Genomic DNA, 25,621 nt, shown 5'->3' on the forward strand with positions numbered 1-25,621 from the left:
TCTAAATTGATTAACAAGCTCAATTAAGCTCTTTAATCAGCAATAATTGAAACTTAGGCACCTATCAAGAAAGAGCGATTCAGCAATAAGGTGCCTCTAAAAATTTAGGCGGCCTTCAAAAAAATAGGCGCTATGCATGTTAGGCATTGGCATGGCTACATGATAGGCACCTTGTTGCAAAATCGCTGCTCTTAAGCGTGCTTAAGCGCTCAGAGCTGAGTGAAGTTCTGGCTGAACCACTATCCGTACTCTTCAATCTTTCCATGCGCACGGGAAAAGTACCCCTAGACTGGAAAACAGCTAACGTAATTCCACTCCACAAAAAGGGATGCAGAACAGAGACAGGAAATTACAGACCGGTGAGTCTTACATCCATAGTGTGCAAACTCATGGAAACACTGATCAAACAGGAACTTGACAAAATTCTAGACGAAGAAAGTTTACGTGATCCACATCAACACGGATTTACCAGGGGAAGGTCCTGCCAATCTAATCTGATTGACTTCTTTGATTGGGTGACCAATCATCTGGATGCCGGTGAGTCCCTTGACGTGATATATTTGGACTTCAGCAAAGCTTTTGATAGCGTCCCACACCGCAGGCTGTTGAACAAACTAAAATCAATGGGATTAGGGGATACATTCACTACATGGGTAAAGGATTGGCTAGATGGTAGGCTTCAAAGGGTGATGGTAAACGGTACCCCCTCCAAAATGTCAGCAGTGATGAGTGGAGTACCTCAGGGCTCCGTCTTAGGGCCGATTCTATTCAATTTATTCATAGGAGATTTGACCCAAGGACTTAGAGGAAAAGTATCACTGTTTGCCGACGATGCCAAACTATGCAACATAGTTGGCAAAAGCAGTGTGCCTGACTTTATGACGCAGGACCTAAGACAGCTCGAGCAGTGGTCATCAACTTGGCAGCTAGGCTTCAATGCTAAAAAATGTAAAATAATGCATCTAGGCAAAAAAAATCCACACAGAACTTACACACTAAATGGTGAAACCTTGTCCAGGACCACGATGGAACGTGATTTAGGAGTGATCATTAGCGACGATATGAAGGCTGCCAATCAGGTAGAGAAGGCTTCATCCAAGGCAAGACAAATGATGGGCTGTATCCGTAGGGGTTTTGTCAGCAGAAAACCTGAAGTAATAATGCCACTGTACAGATCCATGGTGAGACCTCATCTCGAGTATTGTGTTCAATTCTGGAGACCACACTACCGAAAAGATGTGTTGAGAATTGAGTCGGTTCAGCGAATGGCTACCAGGATGGTTTTGGGGCTCAGGGATCTCACGTATGAAGAAAGGTTAAAAAAACTGCGGATGTACTCATTGGAGGAGCGAAGACAGAGAGGAGACATGATTGAAACCTTTAAGTATATTACTGGGCGTATAGTGGTGAAAGATGATATCTTCAGTCTTACGGGGCCCTCGGTAACCAGAGGACACTCGCTGAAAATCAGGGGAGGGAAATTTCAGGGTGATGCTAGGAAGTACTTCTTCACCGAAAGGGTGGTCGATCATTGGAACGAGCTGCCTCAGCAGGTGATTGAGGCCAGCAGCGTGTTAGATTTCAAGAGGAAATGGGATATTCATGTGGGATCTCTAGGAGAGTAAGAATCAGGGAGTGGGTCATTGGTATGGGCAGACTCGATGGGCTATAGCCCTTTTCTGCCGTCAATTTCTATGTTTCTATGTTTCTAAATTTTAGTTGTGCCTAGAGCTGGCCTATTTCTTGGGCGCTGTAGTAAGATTTATGGTCCACTAATCAGATACATAAACAAATACATGCCTGTTAGTTTCTAGGGAAGACCATAATATCTCATCCAGATTCAGCTTTCTTTGCCTACTTACATGACACAAGACCCAGGCTAATGAGAAATACTTTTATTATGAAAACAGAAAAATATAATTCACAAGCCAGCAGCAATATCTAATTATTGTTCACAAAATATCCGATTACATATATGAAACTCAGTACATAATTATCACAACACACTTGCTAGATAAATAAGTAACTAATTCTTACACTCTATAATTCCTTATAATAATAATTCCTGATTAGCAGCAACTAAATATATCACTTATCACCAAGAGTAGCTTTATTTCTCCTTATCTCGAACCACAATAGGATTCACTTATCTAACCCCAGCTGAGAAGATAATAGCATTCCGTATTCTCACCATTCAATTAGGCCTTGGCACAAAATCAGGTGAAAGGAAGTTGTCCTCTACTCAGCACTGAAGATAAGAATTCTTTTGGTACCAGAACAAGAGTTCGTCAGCCACTGGAATAGTTGTAACTTAAGTTAGCAGCAAAGGTTTCCTTGATGTGATGGAATCCAGATCTGTTTAAAGTCTGATTCACTCTCTCAGAGACAAACGAGGTAACTTTTCAGGTCTTAATTATTATAGAGAATACAGAGTAACCTATGATAAGATGCGAGTTCCCTCACATCCTGGCACAGACTAAATTATAATTAGCACCTTTTCACTTGGATCTTGTCAGATGACTTCTTCGGACCAATCCAGAAACAGAACTTAGATGAATAGCCTTTCTGTATAAAGTTTTGCACAGGCTGTCGAACAGAGGCGCCTTCAATAGATAAGCACAGCATAGGAGTATGCCTCCCCCAAGATTCACATGGGCAGAGTATGAAGGCATAGCTGGATGTCCTTGACTAGAATACAATTCTGGAACATATCCAGAATGCATCAGGCAGAAACAGCAAAGATGTATTCTTCTTTCTTTTCTTGCTAGGTTCAGGCTGGAATGATTTCTTGCAAATAATGGTTCAGGCTTGATGATGTCATAGAGGCCTAACTTTCAGGTGCAAATAAAGAAACACCCCTACAGCGCCTCCAAAATAGGTTCCACTCAGCGTGATTCATTAAACAGCACCCAACTGTACTTGAATTGCGCTGAACAGTGCCTAATTAGGCGCCTAACTTTTGGGCGCTTCTTATAGAATCTGCCCTTCAATGCTATTCAACAAAGGATGCTCTGGGATGAGCACTGTATAGAATAGCATTCAGTGGCTTAGTAAGGGGGGTTAGGGGGAAGTCCGCCCCGGGCACTGGCAACCCTCTTCCTCTCCACCCCCCCCACATCTTCCCATTCCTCCCCTCCACGCATGCACTCCCCTTCCTTTATACCTCTAGTTGAAGTTGTTGTTCACGGTGGTCAACAACGTGCTCTTCGCAACCCCGTCAGCTCTCCTGTTGACGTCACTTCTGGCTGCCGCACATAGGAAGTGACATCACAGGAAGAGCCGATGGGGTTGCAAGGAGTACGTTGTTTACCGCTGTAAGGAAGAGTGTTTGCAGATGGACAAAGGGAAAGAGACAGAAGGGGGATGCTTTTGTACAGTGAACCGAGAAGACAGAGCATGCTAGTGATGGGAACACAGAGGAAGATGCTGTACAGAGGATGGGGAGGAGAGCTGAGATGCTAAGCAGGGAAAATGCTGGAACATGGTGTAAAAAGAGAAGAGGATGCTGGGTGGAATGCTGTGCTGGGAGCCATCCCTAACCCCAGTGAAGGAGGTAGTACTAAATGACAGCAGCCACTAGTCGGAGAAAGGCTTCATGAGAGAGCTTAACCTTGAATGTGTTTCCTGGTGCAGAAAAGCTGATCCTGTCAATCGTGAATGTGCACCGGAGCAGTTCTCACCCATTTTCTGCCAGAAAATGCAACTTACCTTAGGCAGCGAGGTTCATTTATTAAACTTAATATATCACTGACCACTCATCCAGAAATCCCTTTGCTCAGTGGTTAGTGCAGCACAACAACAATTTTGTCTTGATTGGGGCTCGGGAGGAGGTGGTGGCTTGGGTATCTTCCAAGGTGGGAGGAGAAGCATCTTTATCTTTAGTTGGGCTCAATCAGCAACATCTAGAGGTGGTAGGGGCAGCTGGGATGGGGGAGGTAGATAAAGGATCGACCTGATAGGGAATGGCAATATTTTTTTATTTCTCCAATATTACACTGCTGTTTCTGATTTCTTTGGGTTTCTATTAAAGTATCTGCACTGGAAAGGCATGAGCCTGATAAATTGATAATAGTAACTATCAGGGCTCGTGGATATTTTCTGTAGAGGAACGAATTCATTTGGTTCCAGATAAAGTCAAATCAATCAATTACATTCAGCAGTTTCCTACTTGTACATTCTCTGTATGTGGGAGAGACGTTAAGGTCCTGATACTTTGAACTGAGTCTCAGGATGTTTTACTTTGAATATTTTGTTTTACACTCACTTTCACTTATTTTCTGTTTCAAGCAATAAAATAATTTCTGGTCTTTTCTACCTCGGCTTGATTTTCTAACTCAGCTTCTCTTTTTTTTTTTTTTTTTTGGGGGGGGGGGGGTTCTAGTCATGTCTCACTTTTTCTCTTCTGTGTCCTTCTCCCTTTTCTTGCTGTTTTAGATTAGTCTCTTCTTATTTCTTTGTCTCATGTGTATTTTCAGCAGTGTATTTTTATCTTCCTTCTCAGTTTCAACCCCTTCCTCTGCTTCTCAGATTCAGGAATCTTTCCTGACACGATAACTTGTAGCTATGCTGTCTTTACTTTTCCATCTTTCTCCTGTACACTTTTGTTTCCATTCGTGTTCTCTGTCCTTTGTTCTATCTTATCCACCTTCCTCCATTGCTCCTGCTCCACTCCCCTTCATGTTAGTGTTTTCCAAATTCCATGCCCGTTACTTTTTGTTTCACATCTTTTTCCTGCGTGCTCTCTCTGACCTTCTGTCTATCTACATAGGGTTCCCAGATGTCCGGATTTCGCCGGACATGTTCTCCTTTTGAGGACATGTCCGGGAGTCCAGACGTGTTTTCAAACCCAGCATTTTGTCTGGGTTTTGAAAAGCCTCCTCCAAGCGAGTCGGGCAGGGAGGAAGTCAGGCAGCTCGGGGGGGGGGGGGGGGGGAGGGCTAGGACGGGTCTGGGGGCAGGATTAGGGCGTTACAGGGTGGGGATAGGCGGAACTGAGCAGCCCAGGGAGGCGGGTCTAAGGGATCTGGATTTTCCAATTGGAATATCTGGCAACCCTATATCTACAGCTCTTGCATTCTCCCCTTCTTTATTCCTCTTGAGATCCCTTTCTCTGTTCCCTTTGTTCTGGATAACGTTATTTCATTCCCTGCCTCCAGGACTGTTTCCTTACTGCCGGACACTCTTTTGCTGTCTCCTTATTGGATTTGATACATGGACTTTCTGTGGTGCAAACAAAGCAGTTTGCATATGTTATAAGGAGGCTCTTTCTCTGAACATAGAGAGCTCTGCTTGATTATACAGTATGTTCCAATACTAACAAACACGCAAGCTGCAGTGTAATTCACTGACAAAACTTCATGTTATCAGGAAAAGCTTAAACATACCAAAAATAGAAAATTAGATGCATTCAACAGAGGCTATCCATTTCACTGTTACAGCTTCCTCAGGGGCTGTTCATTAAAATGATTTTATCATTTTGCTGCTGCAGCTCTTCTATAAACAACTTCCAAGTCTTGGACGCAATACTGTTCTGTAAAACAAATCACAAATTGTAATTAATATTGTCATTTTATAGTGAAAAATAATTTAATCACCAAGGCGCTTGGCTCATTTACTATAACCTACTGTGCTCGTCATTTGAACTTGGGCCCATCATCTTTTCAAAATGGTGCTTGCATTTCAAATGCTATGGCATTCTCATTACTAGATTTCAATACGTCATCTCCATGTTTAACTCAGTAATTGCATTCATGTTTATGTTTGGTCACTTTGGCCCCCTTTTATCAAATAAAGATAAGAGTGATAAGAGTGTTTTGGTGCAGGCTGGCAAGGTAAATGCTCCAACGTTCATAGGAATTGAATAAGCATTGAAGCATTTACCTTGCTGGCCTGCACCAAAACGCTTTACCGCAGCTTGATAAAAGGGAGCCTTTATTATTATGCTGTTAACAAAATTCAATAAGCGTAAATTCGCATCAGCTTGCAAAGCATCTGACAGTGTCTTTTTCTGATCAAGCAGTGCAAGTTTGGAATTCTCTTCCCGCCATTTTAAGAACAGAGCCTTCCTACATTAAGTTTAGAAAATTGCATAAAACCTGTCTTTTTAGATAACATTTTAGAAATTTAGAATGAGAAACTTTGTATTTTAAATTCGGGTTGGGATAATTTTATTGTACAAATTCAGGATGTATGAGGGGCTGATGAAAAGTTCTCACCCCAACCAACAAAGCTGGGGCAGTCTCCATCGAGGGCTATACACTTAGTTCAGTGATTTTCCACTTTTTTTTGTTCTGACAGAACATAAAAAGCGGAGAATCACTGGACTAGGGCCTGGATTCTGTAACTGGCGCCATTGTCGGAAGCCGCCTTAAAAGCGCTGTCGATCGCATGCCAATCATGCGACGGCGCTGGGAACAGAATCACTTCTCCGGCAAAGGTAGGTGACGGAAATGTAGACCAGAGTTTTCCTGGCCTACATTTCTGGTGCCTACTTATGATGTGAAGCGCACCTACGGAGGTGATTTCGGCCTAACGCCACTTCTGGCGTTAGCCACACCCACAGTGGCATTTGGAGGCCTAAAGAGGCTATGTAGGCATGATTCTAGTGCCAATTTCTTAGGCATTGGTAGGCTCCTTAAAACTCAGTTAAAAATGTCAATTGAATGGCATTTTTAACGGAGATTGAGCACCTACTGGCAACCAGTGGTGTAGTAAGGGGGGGGTGAGGGGGCGGCCTGCCCCGGGCATGATGGTGGTGGGGTCGCCAGCACCCCTCTTCCTCTGTGGAGTATTTCTTCCCTGCTAGTTGCTTCTTTGTTTACAAAAGAGCCCAGGAAACTGAAATCCTTTACAACTTCTATTCTATCGCTTTCATGCTCAAAATCTTCATCATTTTCCATGTTAATGATCTTCGTCTTGTTTATGTTCAGTTCTAATCCCATGTTATGATTTCGGCTTTGACTTTTCTCAGTAGATACAGCATGTCTTCTTTGCTGCTAGTGATGAGCGTTATCATCTGCATAGCGCAGGTTTGTTTATATTTCGGCCACCAACTTTGAAGCCAACACGCTCTTCTTCCAAATTTGCTTTTTTGAAGATGGTTTCACAGTACAGGTTAAACAGATAAGGTGACAAGATGCATCCTTGCCTGATGTCACGGTGTATTGAAAACCAATCAGTGTTGCCGTATTCAGTTCGCACTGCAGTTTCTTGATTTTCATATAGGCTCTCAGCTGAGTTATGTGTTTGAGTATTCCCATTTCAACTAGAGTTCTCCATAGTTTATTGTGATTCACACAGTCAAAAGCCTTGCTGTAGTCGATGAAATGTTTTCTGTGCCGTATTTTGGGATGTCTTGAATGATCATCTTCTTGCAAAGCTTCACCTTGATCCTGCATGTCAAAAGCTTGTGGTCACTTCCACAATCAGCTCCTGGTTTAGTCCTTGCAGTCAAAACTACAGATTTTCATCTCTGTCCTATACAGAGGTAATCAATTTAATTTTGATAGATACCATTTAGAGAGATCCAGGTGTACTGGCAATGTTTATGGTGTTGGAAATGCATATTCATGATTGAACAATTAATTTGTTTTGCAAAACTGTACTAAGTTATCATCAGCTTCATTTGTTTCTCTTCTGTCATGCTTTTCAACCACTGCATCTTTAGATGTACTTCCTACTTTTGTATTGAAGTGCCCCATAATGATCAGTAGATCTTGTTTTGTCGTTTGATCTATTACATTTTGAAGTTGTTCCGAGAACAATTCTGCTTCTGTCATTGGAACATATTCTTGGATCAAGGTGGCACTGATCGGCTTTCCCTGCAGATGGATTGACGTGACTATCACTGATAACATTGTATTTTAGTACCGTCTTTGAAAGCTTATTATTGAGAATGAATGCCGCACCATTTTTCCTGTGTGGTTAATGACCAGAGTAAACTGAGTAAGTGTTTAATAAACTCCTGGCGTTAACTGTATAGCTATAAAAATCAAATACCAGGAATCCTTCTGACTTCTTTGAAACAGAAACTAACCAGTTGGCTTTCACTTTCAGCAGTTTCCATAAAATGTAACTTATCATGAGGAGCAAGCCCTGACTGGATCTATTAGTGGCTGAGCTCTCATTCCAGATTCTTTATTGCTCAAAACACAGTTGGAATATAAGCTGGGAATAACGTGACATTGGGCAAGGCATTCATAATTGTACTCATAATTGTATACTGTATTGAAAAGCTATGCAAGCTTCTCAAAACTGCCAGTTAGGCACACATTTTAACATCAGGCAACAATCAGTCAAGACTTTGTTTTTCTGGAGGGAAAAACTTGGGATCCAGGAAGGAGAAGGTACCATTAAGCAGTGAAAGGAGAGACTGTAAAAGGTATTGTAATTCCGGGTACGGTGTGTGCAAAACAATAATTAAGAGTTTACATTGTGTAAAGCCAGGTATTACTATAGATGATAGGCTATCTTTCCATGAACACATTACTAATACAGTCAGAACATGTTTTTACAGGTTGCGTATGATTCGCTCAATTGCCAAATTCTTAAGAGCCAAAATCACTACACATATTGATTCATTCGTTAATTATTTCAAAGCTTGATTATTGTAACTCTTTATTAATAAATGTCACCCAAAAAGAGAAAAAGCGTCTTCAAATAGTTCAAAATACTGCCATCAAATTAATACACAACCGCAAAAAATTTGACCATGTTACACAGCTCTTGATTGAGTCACATTGGCTTCCTGTTGCCCATCGTATGCGGAGACTTAGAGGAGACATGATAGAAACCTTCAAAATCCTGAGGGGCATAGAGAAAGTGGACAGGGACAGATTTTTCAGACTGTGGGGAACCACTAACACAAGGGGTCACTCGGAAAAATTGAGAGGGGACAGGTTTAGAACAAATGCTAGGAGGTTCTTTTTTACCCAGAGGGTGGTGGACACATGGAACGCGCTTCCGGAGGTTGTGATAGCCCAGAGCACATTGCAGGGTTTCAAGGAAGATTTAGACAAGTTCCTAAAAGAAAAGGGGATTGAGGGTTACAGATAAAAAAGAAGAGGTAGGTTACAGAAACGGACAGGAACCACATTACAGGTCATGGACCTGACGGGCCGCCGCGAGAGCGGACCACTGGGCGCGATGGACCAATGGTCTGACCCAGTGGTGGCAACTTCTTATGTTCTTATGTTTTAAAATTTTACTTTTAGTTTTTAAAACATTGTCTACAAATGAACCCCAATTCATTAATAGATTACTTATTCCCCGTAGTACGTCACGCTCTTTAAGATCTACCAACCAAAAACTTCTAACAATTCCATCACTAAAAGTTTTTGGAACTCATCGCCCTGATATTTTTTCTGTAGTTGCCCCACAATTATGGAACAGCCTGCCCCAGTATCTTAGAGAAGAAAATGATCTGAAACAGTTTAAAGGCATTTTGAAGAGTTTCCTTTTTAAAGATGCGTTTAATTTATAAGCTTAATTAACGAATATTATTAAATTTTTCCTTTTTTATCTTTTTATTCCCCCAATATCTACCCTACCTGTTGTTTTTTACCATTTATGTTCTCTTTTATATATACGATTGTAGTTCTACCCTTTCTTCCCTCGTGTATGTTAGTTTGTATGACATTATTTATTATTTTGTATGATAGTGTGTCAAACCTATGTATCCTTTTATAATTAATCTGATGTACCTATTTTTTTAATCTGTAAATCGCTTAGCAAATTAAATTAAGCGATTCAATAAGTCAAAAATAAACTTGAAACTTCTTCAGATTGGCCAGAAAACTAAGCATCAATTCCTGGCTCTGGTCTTCTACCCCCTGGGACAGGTGGAGCCAGGGCTGCTGCAGAGGCAGTGCTCAGACACCAGAGGAACAGAGAGTTCACGTTTCCCTCTAAGCCAGCGGTCTCCAACCTTTTTCATATAAAGGGCTACAACAGTGTCTCTCAAACTTTTTTTTTTTTTTAGTCCCGGCACACTAAACGGAGCAAATGTTTTTAGCAGCACATTATAATTGAAATTATAAAATTGCAAAACCAACAAAAAATTAAATTTGAGAGTTATTTTTTTTAAACCCTTAAGAACATAAGAATAGCCTTACTGGGTCAGACCAATGGTCCATCAAGCCCAGTAGCCCGTTTTCACGGTGGCCAGTCCCAAAGAGTAGCAACATTCCATACAGAATCCCCAAAGAGTACCAAGATTCTAGAATCCCAGAGAGTAGCAACATTCCGTGCTACCGATCCAGGGCAAGCAGTGGCTTTCCCCATGTCATTCTCAATAACAGACTGGTGAAACGGCTGCTTTATGTAACTTTTTTTTTTTTTTGTAATTGTTTATTTATAACAAAGAACCTCAGACCACCACAGCAGTACAATACAATAACAGTATGGGGTTTATACCAGAATAGATATGTTGTTTTTGGATAGGGGGGGGGGGGGGTGGTAAATTAATTGAGACACACATTGTTTTATGTAACTTGATGTTGAACGAGAGCAACAATGCCAAGCAACAGGCTTTGGAAATGCAGATCTCACATAAGAGCATTAGAAAACACGTTACTTCTGAGCAACAATGGCAAATAAAGTTAACATTCTTTAAGCTATGTATGGGTAAGTGCAACAATGGTGAACTTAAAGTAGATAGAATTGCTAATCAATGCGATGAATGTACTTGTGCAAATTAACTCAAAATGCGGCTCGATAGTTGACAAGCAAACACACATTTCATCATCCACTGTCTGCAGTCATTCTCTTGATTTTTTTAAAAATTTAATTTCTGTCAGAGCTGAAAATCCAAGTTCGCAAAGTTAAGAAGACCCAAACGGTAACAAAGCCTCGATTGTTTTGCTGCTCAAGTTAGGATAACTACTGCATAAAAAATAAAACTAAAATTACTTGCTGTTAGTTTTCAAGGACCAATCACGCCAAAGAATGATGCTCGTCTGTACGGTTGTATCCTTACACACACAGACACTCGTAACATTGACAAGCTTGCGTACGTGACATACATATTATCTATTCTAAGTAGCATTCTGTAGCAATTTGGCTTGTTCAGTTTTCTGATTAATGGAGGGGAGATCTGTGAGGGGATAGTTTTGTTGATCCTTGTTCTGTATTTGTGATTTATAAAATGACAATTGTACAAAATATTGTTTCTTTTCTATACTTTAATAAAATGATTTTAAATATAAAATCCATAGGCACGGGATGACAATTCAGCTGGCAGATGGTATAGCAAGTTGGTGCCCAAGTAGATAAGGTAGGGCTAACTTGCTATACCATCTGCCAGCTGAATTGTCACCTTGTGTCTGTGGATTTTATTGTCTGCCACAATTCCACATGCAAAAGTGGACTCATCTGTTCAGAGATGTTTACTTCTTTTTACAGACTGGAATCAACTTGGAACTTCTGGTCATTATTGCCAGATGTATTTGCTTTTATTGTTTCTTATCGTTTCATGTACAGTATATGACTTTATGTTATCAGTAAACCTGGGTATTTCCAGTACATCAACTCCACTTTACCAGTTTCTGTTTGCCGGTACTTTGTTTTGTGATTTCTCCGATTGCACAGTCCTGTTCAAGGACGCTTTCAATATATAGAAAATACTACCTACAAATATTAAATCCCTGTTTTTAATGAGTATTATGTGTAGGTCGCCAAAATACTCTTTATTTCACTTTATATCTTGGATTTGAGATCCTACCATATATGTTTTCCATGACCCCTCCACATGTGTTTTTTTTTATTTTCTTAAAAAATATGTAGTTTACCGCTTTTGCCTTTTGTACCAGTTTGTAATAGAATGTCAAATTTGTCTATATTATCTTGTTTTGTCCTCCCCAATTTGTTAATTGTTATTTTAAAAACAATTGTTATACGCATTGAAATATATGATATTGCGTAGATAACATATCCCAATAAAACTTGAAACTAGAGTACTGAGGTTCTGTTTGTGGTGCTCTTTCAAACAACACATTAAACATACCTTTGCTGGTGGGGATACTGAAGCCCTGCCAGCCAAAGAAATGCAGTGTCCATGGAAGAGTAATTTCCATTGGATTTAGCACCCCCAATCATTTAGAAAAGTTGGCTCCTATGGCCTCCATATTGGAGGGTAAATAGTGGAGTTCTGAAGGGATCTGTACTGCGACTGGTGGCATTTAACTAATTATAAATGATCTGGAAATTGGAATGACAAGCGAGGTGATTAATTTGCAGGTGACATTAAACCAGGGGTGCCCAATAGGTCGATTGCGATCGACGGGTAGCTCGCCAAGGCAAAGTGAGTCGATCATCCAGGACTCACTTTGCCTTGGCGATCTATCGGGCCGATCAGTCTTCCTCTCCCCGACGTCAATTCTGCCGTCGGAGAGGAAGTTCGGGCCAGCCAATCGCTGCCTGGCTGGGCGGAACTTCCTCTCCGACGGCAGAATTGACGTCGGGGAGAGGAATGCTGGTCGGCCCGAAGCAGGGAGAGCATGGAGCGGCGTCGGCGTTGGCTTTGGGGCCTGTTATCCATTGGTGGCGGTTTGGGTCCTGTTCCCCGATGGCAGCGGCAGTGGCAGTGGCTTGGGGAAGGGCAGGGAGAAAGAAAGAAAGGGAGCAGGCAGGGAGACAGAAGGAAAGAAGAGAAAGAAAGAAAGTTCAGGGAGAGAGGAAGAAAAAGTTGGGGGAGGGAATGAGGTGTGGAGGAGAGGAAGCATACAGGCTGAAAGAAAGATTGGATGCACAGTCAGAAGAAGAAAGTGCAACCAGAGACTCATGAAATCACCAGACAAGGTAGGAAAAATGATTTTATTTTAAATTTAGTGATCAAAATGTGTCTGAATTTATATCTGCTATCTATATTTTACTATTTTACAATATGGTCCCCTTTTACTAAACTGCAATAGTGGTTTTTAGCGCAGGGAGCCTATGAGCGTCGAGAGCAGCGCTGGGCATTCAGCGCAGCTCCCTGCGCTAAAAACTGCTATTGTGGTTTAGTAAAAAGGGAGGGGGGTGAGTATTTGTCTATTTTTGTATGGTTGTTACTGAGGTGACAGTGCATAGAGTCATCTGCTTTGACCTCTTTGAAAAAACCCCAGAATAGGAATGATAATTAACAATTCTATGCGTACAGTATGCGTTGTGTTTTTTTTAAAATTTTATTATTGGTAGATCATTTTGACTTGGTCATTTTAAAAGTAGCTCGCGAGTCAAAAAAGTGTGGGCACCCCTGCACTAAACTGTTCAAAGTTGTTAAAACGCATGCAGACTGAAAATTGGAAGAAGGGGAATCCAAATGGCAGATGAAATGTAATGTGGACAAATGCAAAGTGATGCACATTGGGAAGAATATAACCCAAATTACAGTTACCAGAAGCTAAGATCCACCTTGGAAGTCAATGCCCAAGAAAAAGATCTGTGTGTCATTGTAGAGAATACACTGAAACCTTCTGCCCAATGTGTGGTGGCAGCCAAAAAAGCAAACCAGATGCCAGGAATTATTAGAAAAGGGATAATAAACAAGAATAAGAATGTTATATTGCCTCTATATCGCTCCATGGTGCAACCTCACCTTGAGTATTGCATTCAGTTCTGGTCATCTCATCTCAAAACAGATATAGTGAAAGTAGTAAAGATTCAAAGAAGAGTGACCAAAATAATTAAGGGGATGGAACTCCACTTGTATGAGGAAAGACTAAAGAGGATAGGGCTTTTCAGCTGGAAAAGAGAAAGCTGAGGAGAGATAGGATTGAAGTCTACAAAATCCTGAATAGTGTAGAACAGATGCAAATGGATCATTTTGTTACACTATCAAAAATGCCAAAGACTAGGAGACACTTGACACTTGATGAAGTTACAGGGAAATACTTTTAAAACCAATAGGAGGAAGAATAATTAAGCTCTGGAACGCATTGTTGGAGGATGTGGTAAGAGTGGTTAATGTGGCTGGTTTTAAAAAAGGTTTGGACAAAGATCCTGGAGGAAAAGTCCTTAGTCAGCTATTGAGACAGTCATGAGGGAACACACTGCTTGTCCTGGATAGGTAGCATTGATGTTGCTACTCTTTGGGTTTTGACCAGGTACTTGTGACCTGAATTGACCACCATGAAGATGGAATAGTGGGCTAGATCAGGGGTAGGGAACTCCGGTCCTCGAGAGCCGTATTCCAGTCGGGTTTTCAGGATTTCCCCAATGAATATGCATTGAAAGCAGTGCATGCAAATAGATCTCATGCATATTCCCCTGGGCTAGATGGACCATTGATCTGACCTAGTAAGGCTTTTCTTATATTCTAAGATACAAACCCACTTGGTCTTTCCACCTAGGTAACCTAGTGTGAAACCTTCATTAGACAACCAGGTCACAGCAAACTACCAGCTGGTTTCTAGTCTATTATTTTTATCCACACTTAAAGAGAAGGTGGTGTTCATTCAAATTTCTTCATATATAAAAAAATCACTTGCTCTCCATCCTAAATAATCTGGTTTCAGAGTCCTTCATAGCACAGAAATAATCCTCATAGCTCTTAGCATGATCTATTTACATTTAGATAAACACAATATTGTCCTTACCATATCTTCAGCAGCATTTGTCCTAGTCAATCACTTCCTCTTATTTTCCCAACTTGCTTTCCTTCATCCTCCGCCTTGAACTGTGATATCCCACAGGGCTCCATACTATTCCTACTCCTTTTCAACCTATACTTATGTCCGCTAGCCACTATGATTGAATCTACCAGGGTTTTCTTCCACTTTTTCCCCACAAACCCTTTTTCTCTCTTCATAAGACTGCTTCAAGATTGTCTCACTACGGTAAGACAATCTTGAAGGTAAGTTGGGGGAGGGTACAGGCACAAACAACCTACCTGGCGAGCTAAGCTGCCAATACTTTTTTGAGACTAAGGTAAGTAAACATCGATCTGGGTCAGGGGAGAGTATAAACACTTTCGAGTCTGGGGTTGGCTCACATTATAATTCTGGGTCTAAGGGGATTACACATTGTAATTCTGGGTCTAGGGGGAGTACACATTGTAATTCTGGGTCTAGGGGAAGTACACATTGTAATTCTGGGTCTAGAGGGAGTACACATTGTAATTCTGGGTCTAGAGGGAGTACACATTATAATTCTGGGTCCAGCGAGAGAACACACATTGCAAACTGTACTAAAGGAGTTCAAGTAGCCCAAGCGGGAATACCCCCACAGGGTACACACATTTCCGAGTCTGGGATAGGAACACACTGTAGTTCTGGGTCTGGGGAGTCCGGGATAGGTGCACGTTGTAACTCTGGGTCTAGGGAAAGTACAAAACATGCAAATAATGCTAAAGGTGTCCAAGTATCTCAAGCAGGAACATCCCCACTGAGACGTAACAAACATACAACATGGAGGGCTATGTACGTAAACGCCCACAGTCTGGGAAACAAGATCCTGGAATTAGAAACAGAAATGAGGAATGCCGACCTGGATGTGGTGGCGATATCTGAGACCTGGCTCACGGATTCCCACGGTTGGGACATGGTCATACCGGGTTACAACTTGCTTCGCCGGGACAGAGAGGGCAAAATGGGAGGAGGTGTAGCATTATATACTAAAGATGACATTAAGGTCACCAGAATCACAGATGTCCACTACACTGGGGAATCCCTTTGGGTAAATTTGGCCAGAGGGAAGGACAAATGCCTGTTTCTTGGCGTAATATACAGACCCCCAAGACAACAGGATGACCTAGATATGGAATTAATCGGAGATATAGAGAATATCACCTTGCGTGGGGACACAGTATTGTTAGGTGACTTCAACATGCCTGATGTGGATTGGGACATGCTTTCCTCTGCTTCCGGCAGCAGCAGGAGACTATTAAACTCTATGAAGGGAGCAAGACTCAGGCAACTGATGTTGGAACCAACAAGGGATCAGGCAATACTGGACCTGATACTTACCAATGGAGAAAGTGTCACAGAGGTCTCGGTGGGTGACACATTGGCCTCCAGTGACCACACCACACTGACCAAGGTCATCAAATTCAAGGACACAAACTTCAAAGAAATGGGAGACTTCGTTCACCAGGCGCTACAAAGCCAAGCAGAAACCAATAACGTGGAAGAAATGTGGTCGACTTTGAAAGCCACCACACAAGAAGCAACAAACCGCTATGTTAAATCAGTAAGTAAACGACGAAGGAACAATAAGCCACAGTGGTTCTCTGCGGAGATTTCGGACCTCATCAAGGAGAAGAAAAAAGCATTCATCTCTTACAAACAATCAGGGAAACAGGACTCTAGGGAAGTCTATCTGGCCAAGTCAAAAGCCGTCAAAACAGCAGTTAGGGAGGCCAAATTCCGCATGGAGGAGTCTCTAGCGAAGAACATCCAGAAAGGAGATAAATCCTTCTTCAGGTATATCAGTGACAGAAATAAGAACTCAGGCGGGATAGTACGTCTTAGGAAACCAGACGGAAACTATGTAGAAGCGGACTCGGAAAAAGCCCAACTGTTAAATGAATACTTATGCTCAGTCTTCGCTCACGAGGCGCCAGGACTCAGCCCTTAGCTACAGACAAGGGTTGACGCAGATGACCCATTTAGTAATTTTGAGTTTACACCCAGCGGTGTTTACTGCGAGCTGTCAAAGCTTAAGGTTAACAAGGCAATGGGGCCTGACAACCTACACCCCAGGGTGCTCAGGGAGTTGTGTGATGTCTTGGCGGAACCGCTATCCGCGCTCTTCAATCTCTCCCTTAGTACGGGTAACGTCCCGTTGGACTGGAAGACGGCTAACGTCATTCCACTCCACAAGAAAGGCTCCAAGATGGAGACAGCAAACTACAGACCGGTGAGTCTCACATCAATAGTGTGCAAACTAATGGAAACTCTAATCAAACGCCAATTGGATACGATCCTGAATGAGGAGAATCTACGGGATCCCCGTCAACATGGATTTGCTAAGGGGAGATCCTGCCAATCCAACCTGATCAGCTTCTTTGACTGGGTGACGAGGAAGCTGGATGTTGGGGAGTCCCTGGACATCGTATACCTGGACTTCAGTAAAGCATTCGATAGCGTACCACACCGCAGGTTGCTGAGCAAGATGAGTTCTATAGGATTGGGCAACACATTGACGAAATGGGTTGGGAACTGGCTTGGAGGTAGGCTTCAGAGGGTAGTGAAGAATGGCACCCCCTCCGAAATGACGGAGGTAATCAGTGGAGTGCCGCAGGGCTCGGTCCTGGGCCCGATCCTATTCAACATCTTTATAAGAGACTTGGCAGAAGGGCTGCGAGGTAAAATAACATTATTCGCCGATGACGCCAAACTAAGCAATGTAGTGGGCAAAAGCACAACAGACATAAATTCAATGTCCGACAACATGATGCACGACCTACTCCTACTGGAGCGCTGGTCTAGGTCCTGGCAACTCAGCTTCAATGCTAAAAAATGCAAAGTCATGCACCTGGGCAGCCAAAATCCATGCAAGACTTATACCCTTAATGGCGAGATCCTAACAAGAACTGAAGCAGAACGAGACTTAGGGGTGATCGTCAGTGAGAACATGAAGACTGCCAATCAAGTGGAGCAAGCTTCATCCAAGGCAAGGCAAATCATAGGTTGCATACTCAGGAGTTTCGTCAACCGTAAGCCTGAAGTCATTATGCCATTGTATAGATCCATGGTGAGGCCCCACCTGGAATACTGTGTGCAATTCTGGAGGCCGCATTACCGTAAGGATGTGCTGAGACTGGAGTCGGTCCAGAGAATGGCCACCCGGATGGTCTCGGGACTCAAGGATCTCCCGTACGAGGAACAGCTGGATAAGTTGCAGCTGTATTCACTCGAGGAACGCAGAGAGAGGGGTGACATGATCGAGACATTCAAGTATCTCACGGGCCGCATCAAGGTGGAAGAAGATATCTTCTTTTTCAAGGGTCCCGCGGCAACAAGGGGGCATCCGTGGAAAATCAGGGGCGGGAAACTGCACGGGGACACCAGGAAATTCTTTTTCACTGAAAGGGTGGTTGATCGCTGGAATAGTCTTCCACTTCAGGTTATTGAGGCCAGCAGCGTGCCTTATTTTAAGGCCAAATGGGATAGACACGTGGGATCTATTCACAGAGAAAGGTAGGGGAGGGTCATTGGGGTGGGCAGACTAGATGGGCCGTGGCCCTTATCTGCCGTCTATTTCTATGTTTATCAGACTGGCCAATAGCCCATAAGCTAGTGCTACTACACCATGACAAAACAATAGCTTGGTGGTTTACATTGGGACTATCTATCTCTACCCAATATTACCCTTGATCTCCTGGGCAGAATAGTCCAACCAGCGACAACTTTTCATTACCTTGAAATTATCCTTGATGCAGAGCTCCTCTCATTCTTGTCACAAATATCTAATTTAACACTCCATTGCCCCAGGTACAGAACAAGTACCTATATATAATATGTAAACCACTTTGATTGCAACCACAGGAAGGAGGTATATCAAGTCCCATTCCCTTATGCAAGACTGGATTCTATATTTATTTATTTCGATTTCTATCCCGTTGTCCCCAAAGAGCTCAGAACGGGTTACATATTATATAATTAACAGGTTACAATTTACACTAGAGGCTCCTTTTACTAAGGTGCGCTAGCGTTTTTAGCGCACGCAGCAGATTAGCATGCACTAACCCCACGCTACGCTGGCGTTAGCGTCTAGCATGCAGGGCATTGTAGTGCGCTCTATTCCGCGTGTTAGAGCCCTAACGCAGCTTAGTAAAAGGAGCCCTAGATTTGCCATAATTTCAGTACTAGTTTCCGATACAAGTTTTTTCCTAGGTAGACACATATTAAGGGTCTGATACTAATATATTTAGAGGGGCATAATCAAAAAAAAGACTAAGTCCCCTTTTGGCCTAAGGCCCTAAAGTTGAAAGTAGAAGCAGGGAAAATGAAAACGTCCAAAAGGAGGTTTTTTTTTTATAATGGTCTGCCTCTATGTTCAGCTGTTTAAATGCCCAGACCACCACTACGTCTAAACTTACACCATATCATCAACCTAAAAAAAGCCTAAGTCTCAAAACGTCCAAAACAAGGGCTTTTAGGCGAAGGAGGAGCCAGTCCTTCGCCTAAAAGCTGAATTCTGTAACCGGTGTCTGTCAAAAACAACACCGGTTATAGAATCCACCCCCCCAACCCCCCAGACAACATTGGGGCAAGAGGGAGCCCAAGCCCTCTTACCCTGGTGAGCCGCAATCCCCCCACAATGAACGAGGCAAGAGCGAGCCCAAGCCCTCTTTCCCCAGCGAGCCACGACCCCTCCCCTGCCGATTACGATCGGGCCAGGAGGGAGCCCCCTACCCCCACCCCCACCAAGATACAGGCAGGAGGGATCTCAGGCCCTCCTGCCCTCAATGCACCCCCTTCCCATGATTGCCGCCCTCCCCCCCCCCCCCGCTAACCTGCAAAACCTCCCCGACGATCTCCAGACCCCCCCCCCATCCCTCCCCGTACCTGTAGAAATTGGCCGGACAGACGGGTGTCAAGCAGGCCAGCCATCCCTCGAATGGCTGGCCTTAGGGCCTGATTGGCCCAGGGAGCTCAAACCCTGCCCACAGGTGGGGCCTGAGGCGCTTGGGCCAACTGGAATCCTGTGGGTGGGGGTTGCGGCTTGCCGGGGCAAGAGGGCTTGGGCTCCCTCTTGCCCTGATCTTGTTGGGGGGGGGGAGGTAGTGATGCATTGCAGCAGGAGAGATTGGCTGACTCCCCTACCGCGATGCAATCACCCTTCTACCTGAACTGCCACAAATTGCGGCAGGAAAGATTAGGCATATCTGTTGCCACCGGTCGTGGAATTCGGGTAGAGGGGTGATCGCATCGTGGCAGGGGAGATGAGCCATCACTCCTGCCGCGATGGTTGCAGTGGGGGGGTGGGTAGGTTGCCGGCCCGCTGAGCTGATCGTGCCAGCCGCCATCAGCTCAGCGGGCCCTTTTTCAGCACTTACACCTGTTTTGACTTGGTCTAAGTCAAAACGTATAAATGCCAACTAGGCAACCTGTCAAAAGGTTTGGTTATACCTAGATGTAGGTCAGCCCACCTCCCGCCCTTTCCCCTCCTCTAAAAACACCTCTTTTTGCTCTATGCGTAGGCCACTTTTTAGACTTTTTTTTTTTTTTTTTTTTTAATTATGAGCCCCATAATATAGTTTATCAAGTTTCAAGTTTATTAGGTTTTTTATTTACCGCCTATCAAGGTTATCTAAGCGGTTTTACAATCAGGTACTCAAGCATTTTCCCTATCTGTCCTGGAGGGCTTACAATCTATCTAATGTACCTGGGGCTATACAGTTTACCAGTTATAATTTACCCTGGTTATTCTTACAGTGCAAGTTTTCCAGTACAAGTTTTATCCTAATTGACACACAGACAGTGTATAGGCTGGATTTGCCTTAGTTATAGTTCAAGATTTTACCTTATCAGCTTTCCTTATGTGGCATCCTGTGCCAGCTCTGCTCTCTGTGGCACTATTATGACTTTGTCACCTTTTACTCTCTTATCCTTTCATTCCTCACTATCAGCTTAAACTATTGCAGCATAGTCCTATCTGGGTAGTGCCTATACCCAGTTAAAAAAAAAATTGAAGTCTCTCCAAAATACTGCTGTTAAGATTCTTGTGCCATGCCTGCCGGTCTGACCATATTTCCCCTCTGTTCCAAAACCTCCACTGACTCCCTAGAGAACAACGTCTCGTTTTCAAAGTCCTTGTACTTGCAATTAAAGCATTTAGGAAAGACTTTCCTTTATATCTCTCATCCCTAATGATACCTTACTCCCCAACCTGCTCCCTTCATTCTATCAATGATACCGTTTAGTTTTGCTGAGCCCCAAGAACACACAGAGAGTACCAGACACATAGGCTTTGACATTTTGACACCATACCTCTGGAATTCCTTACCGCTTCTTAAAAGAGGACTTTTGTTCTACCCCTACATTTCTGGGAGCAGATTGCTTGTATTGAAATATGCAGACAGTGTGTATTTCAAGTTTACGAGTTTATTAAAAATTTGATATCCCGACAAATCAGGCTTCTTTAACTCAATCTCCCGGTATGCACTGCTGTATGCTTGGTGGGCTGACGCACTACCTCTCCTGCTTGTGCAGAGAGCAGACTCCATTTTAGGCTAGCACATGGCCAAAGGAAAAGTACTGTTCTCCATCTAATTTTTTATCTTTGAATCTGCTACTCTAAATACAGCTTAGTATCCTTCACAAATTGTGTGTGGAATACACTCTTGGACCCTATCGCTGAGATGCACTGGTAGAGTGTGGAGTTTGTAGAACACAAGATGCTTTAAAAGCAACTGAACTGTGAGTTTATTCCTGTTTTATGTTTTACTAGTGTTTAAGCCCGTTACATTAACGGGTGCTAGAATATATGTCTTTCTTTCTGTGTGTCTCCCTGCCCCTGTCTCTTTCTTCCTTTCTTTCTGTCTCTTTCCTTCCCTCTGTCTGTCTTTCTTTCTGTCTCTCTCCCTGCCCCTTTCTTTCTGTCTCTTTCCTTCCCTCTGTTGGTCTTTTTTTCTGTCTGTCTCTCTCCATCTGGCCCCCTGTCTGTCTGTCTTTCTTTCTTTCTGTCTCTCTCCGTGCCCACTGTCTTTCGTTCTCGTGCGCTGTCTGGCTTTATGTCTCCATGGCCACCTGCCTGCCTTTCTTTGTCTTTCTCTATGGCCCCCTTCTATATCCTCCCCAAAGCAAATAAAGATTGCTCCCTGCACACAGCACACCCCTCCCCCCAAAGCAAAGCAAGTTCACTCCATGGCCCCCTTTTGCTACTGAAAAGGAAACTTTAAAATAATGCATTTAAAATGATCAGATACTTGGAAACTGCAAAGAAAGGACTTAAGTAAAGTTCAGGATTTTTAAATCATAATAAAAGTCATAAAATTCTGCAGCTTCCCTGCTTTCTATCTTGAAAGTTGTTTAATGATAGAGAAATTGATAGAGAGAGATTTCTGCAGCTTCTCTGCTTTCTATCTCTCCCTTCCTCTCTCCACCTTTTCACTGAAATAACCTGAGTTACAGCTTCGGGAGCGGCATGCAGGCTACTTGCTAGGGGATCGGCCATTTTTGCTGCATCGGATCCGTTGCTTTGGCCGGCTGACTTAGGCCTGTGAGCGTCGTTGGCCTGGAGGAGCCGGTCGGGGCGGGGCTTCCGTGCTGGTCGGCTGCGTGTGAGTTTAGGGGTATGGGTGATTAGTGAACATACCCACGCATCCCTGAACCTACCCAAAGATTCCCCGCGCGGGAGGAATCGTCGCCATCACTGCCCCCCTGAGCCGCCACTACTGCTGCATCCGTCGCCGGGCCCTGCTCCCCACGCTACGCACCTAGGCCGGGGAGGAGGTGGTGGCGGCAACGGCAACAACAGTGGATTCCGGGAGCAGCGGCTGCCTTCCCCGCCTCCCTCACCGCCCGACTGCAGAGCCGAGATTGAGGAGCCGCCACCGACAGCCAGACTGTGAGTGCGCGGTCTGGCTGGCTCCTCTACCAAAGCCCTTCCGGCAGCAGCCCCTCTCGCATCCTTCCCTGCGTTGCAAGCCTCTCCGAAGGCCGGCTCCCACGAAAATGCTGCCCCTCTGTCCAAAGCTGCAGCCGTCAACACGAAAACCCCCAGCAAGGGAGCCATTCAGAGTGCGGGGCCGTTGCAAACAGCTGGGTTCTTCGGCTTCCCCTATTATCTCCACCGCCGTAGACTCTTTTTTAATCTGGGGTAACCGCCATGCAGAAAATGCCATTGCTGGAGAGCAGGGAGTGCCGCGTTTTAAAATTTCTCTACCTCGCGTGTGGCTGTAGTAAGCGCACTGTTGCCGGCCACGGACCTACGGATCATGGAAGCACGCAAATAGGAGTGCGCATGCGCGAGTTAGCCTTTTATTATATAGATATTAAAGAAGATTTACTTAAGGACTTCAGAGTCCAATCTGATAACACAGGACAACAATTTTTCCAAAAGATTTGCTTCCTTAAAACAAACTGGTGATTATGATAGACCCCTTCAAAATAAACACAAATATAATTTCCCACTGACTGTATCACATAGGAATTTTGAGAAACACGATGGCATCTTTAATTGACTAAAACATGTTTTAATGAACAAAGTTTCTGATACGCCATGATAGTTCACCATGGTTAAAAGTGTTTTCCTGCTGATTTTTGTTTGTACTCAGTGTCCGGTGCATCTCGCTGAAGTGTCCAACCAGCCAGCACTGATGGATTCCAGTTGCCCCAATATCTTTTTTCCATGTTCATCGCTGACTGTACAAAGATTTGTGGGGAAGAAGTCCAAGTGTGAATATAGAACGTGCATCTTCAGTGACATATTGCACTTCATGGTTTTTTATGCTCTAAGAAGTTTGTCAACCACTTGCTCTGGTGCTCTGTAACTGCCAAGAAAATTCTCAACGACATCCTTGAATGCTTTCCAGGCAATTTTCTCTGGCTCGACTAACAGATCTTCAAATCTCTCATCATTGATGGTGTGTCTGATCTGTGGACTGACAAAAATGCCTTCCTTAATCTTGGGGTCAGTTATCAATTATTAATTGCGTTAGCCTGAAAGTATAGCAAGAAATTGTAAAAATGTACTTTTTTGTTAAAACAGTACGATATGTAATTTTAAACATGGTTTACGTGATCAGCAGCCAAAAATCTGTACAATACACCTGAAAGTGTTGAAGAAGCAAAAACTTTGTTGTCCAGTGTAATATTAGGCTTCAGATTCAATGAGTTTATGCTGACTGGGATCCTCTGGGAGAGAGCTAGCGACAGTAAAAACAAAAACAGAGCAATGCTTAGTGGAAAAAAGGCCTGTTACTTATGAGCAATGCCTGGAAGACAGCTTGATGCTTTCTCACCTTGTCAGTGAAAGCAAGTGAACATTGCTCAGTAAAAAAACCAAAAAAGTAAGAAATTCAAGTCCTCTTTGAAAACTTGGCTTTTCCAACCAGCCTTTGAACCGGAATAGGTTTTGCACCAGTTCCATTTGCCTTTCCCATCTCCTCTCATTTTACCCTCTATGTTTGAGCTTTGTATGGCCTTGATACGAGTGGTGTTCCTTTCTCCCTTGTTGTACTTTTAGAAAAATATAAATCTGCGAGTCAGGCAAGGCGGTAGGTATATCAAGCAAAATAAACCAAAAGTTGCCCGCTTTGTGTGCACTATTCATGGGATATTTCATGTTCTTTTGTGCAGCAGAAACCACTCCCTTTGCGCAACTGACAAAGTAGCTTCTTTAAAGCACCATTAGTTCATTCATTAGTAAGGTGCGACACTTGTAATAACAGTTAGTCATGATCAGAAAAAACAATAGCTCTTTGAACTCTCAGCTGGTTTTGGATTGAACCACAAAATATTAATTGCTGGAATAAAGACATTCTTAAGGCACCAGTAGGTTTCTGTTTCCCTTTCCTTCTATTTTCCTCTTCCCCTGTTGTGTCTGTTAAAGAATGAGATCTGATAGTTTCTTTCCTATAAAACAACTGTAATTCTTTACTATTTAAGTCAACTCATTTTATTAGACTGCAAACTACTATGCTCTGGTGTTTTGTTTTTGCAGTTAATAGTGGAAAAAAAACTACTAAACAAAATATAAAATAAAGAGCTGTACAAAATGTTTCTTTAGTCTTCGAATATTGAGGAGGGTTCATCGTTTTTTTCCATCAGCAACATTTTGCCGCGTTGGTCCAGGCTATTATATTAGCTCATCTGGATTATGTAAACTCCCTTTATATCAGTGTAAGTAAGTGCAATTTAAAGAGATTGCAACTTATTCAGAACACGGCTGCCAAATTAATATTTGGTAAGAGTAGATATGATCATGTAACTCCATTACTGAGGGCAATGCATTGGCTTCCGGTATACTGGAAGGATCAATTTAAATGTGCCAGTGTTGTATTTAAAAGTTTATATGGGATCTTTTCCCCCATTACTTACTCTTTCTTTTAATTCTCAACAACCCCTTTCATCTAGAGCAGGGATGTCAAAGTCCAGTCGGGTTTTCAGGATTTCCCCAATGAATATGCATGAGATCTATTAGCATACAATGAAAGCAGTGCATGCAAATAGATCTCATGCATATTCATTGAGGAAATCCTGAAAACCCGACTGGATTGCGGCCCTCGAGGAGGGACTTTGACACCCCTGATCTAGAGGAATACACAAATTTTAATTAGTATTCCCTTCTACTAGGGGTATTCAAACCTTAGGTAGGCTTTCTCACTCTATGGCATTTGCTTTGGTAAAAATCTGCAATGATCTTCCTTCAGAAATTACTTCTTTGACACTTTTTAGAAAAACTTTGAAGACGTATGTTTTTTAAGAATTCTTAACTGATAAATAAGGGATTGTAATAGATGAATTTTTTTGTCCTCTTTGGTTAATTTTGTGAACTGGATCGAGTCCCTTTCTGGGAATGATCCAGTACATAAGACCAAGGATTGGATTGGATTGGCTCTAGACCAGTGTTTCTCATCTTGGTCCTGGAGTACCCCCTTGCCAGTCAGGTTTTCAAAATATCAATACAATACAATAAATCAATTTCTAGACTGCATAACCAGATAGTTCTATGCAGTTCACAAAAGAATGAATAA

At 43.0% G+C, this 25,621-nt stretch overlaps 1 long non-coding RNA gene across 1 annotated transcript in view; it reads right to left on the reverse strand.

Moving 5' to 3' along the window:
* Positions 1-4,959: 4,959 nt before the first annotated feature.
* Positions 4,960-25,621, reverse strand: part of LOC117345884 — a 58,669-nt gene continuing 38,007 nt past the window's right edge. The window contains exon 3 of the long non-coding RNA XR_004536523.1: positions 4,960-5,530. This is a non-coding gene — a long non-coding RNA (uncharacterized LOC117345884). The remainder of the gene's footprint in view (positions 5,531-25,621) is intronic.

This window comes from Geotrypetes seraphini, chromosome 11 (assembly GCF_902459505.1).
Source record: "Geotrypetes seraphini chromosome 11, aGeoSer1.1, whole genome shotgun sequence".
NCBI lineage: Eukaryota > Metazoa > Chordata > Amphibia > Gymnophiona > Dermophiidae > Geotrypetes > Geotrypetes seraphini.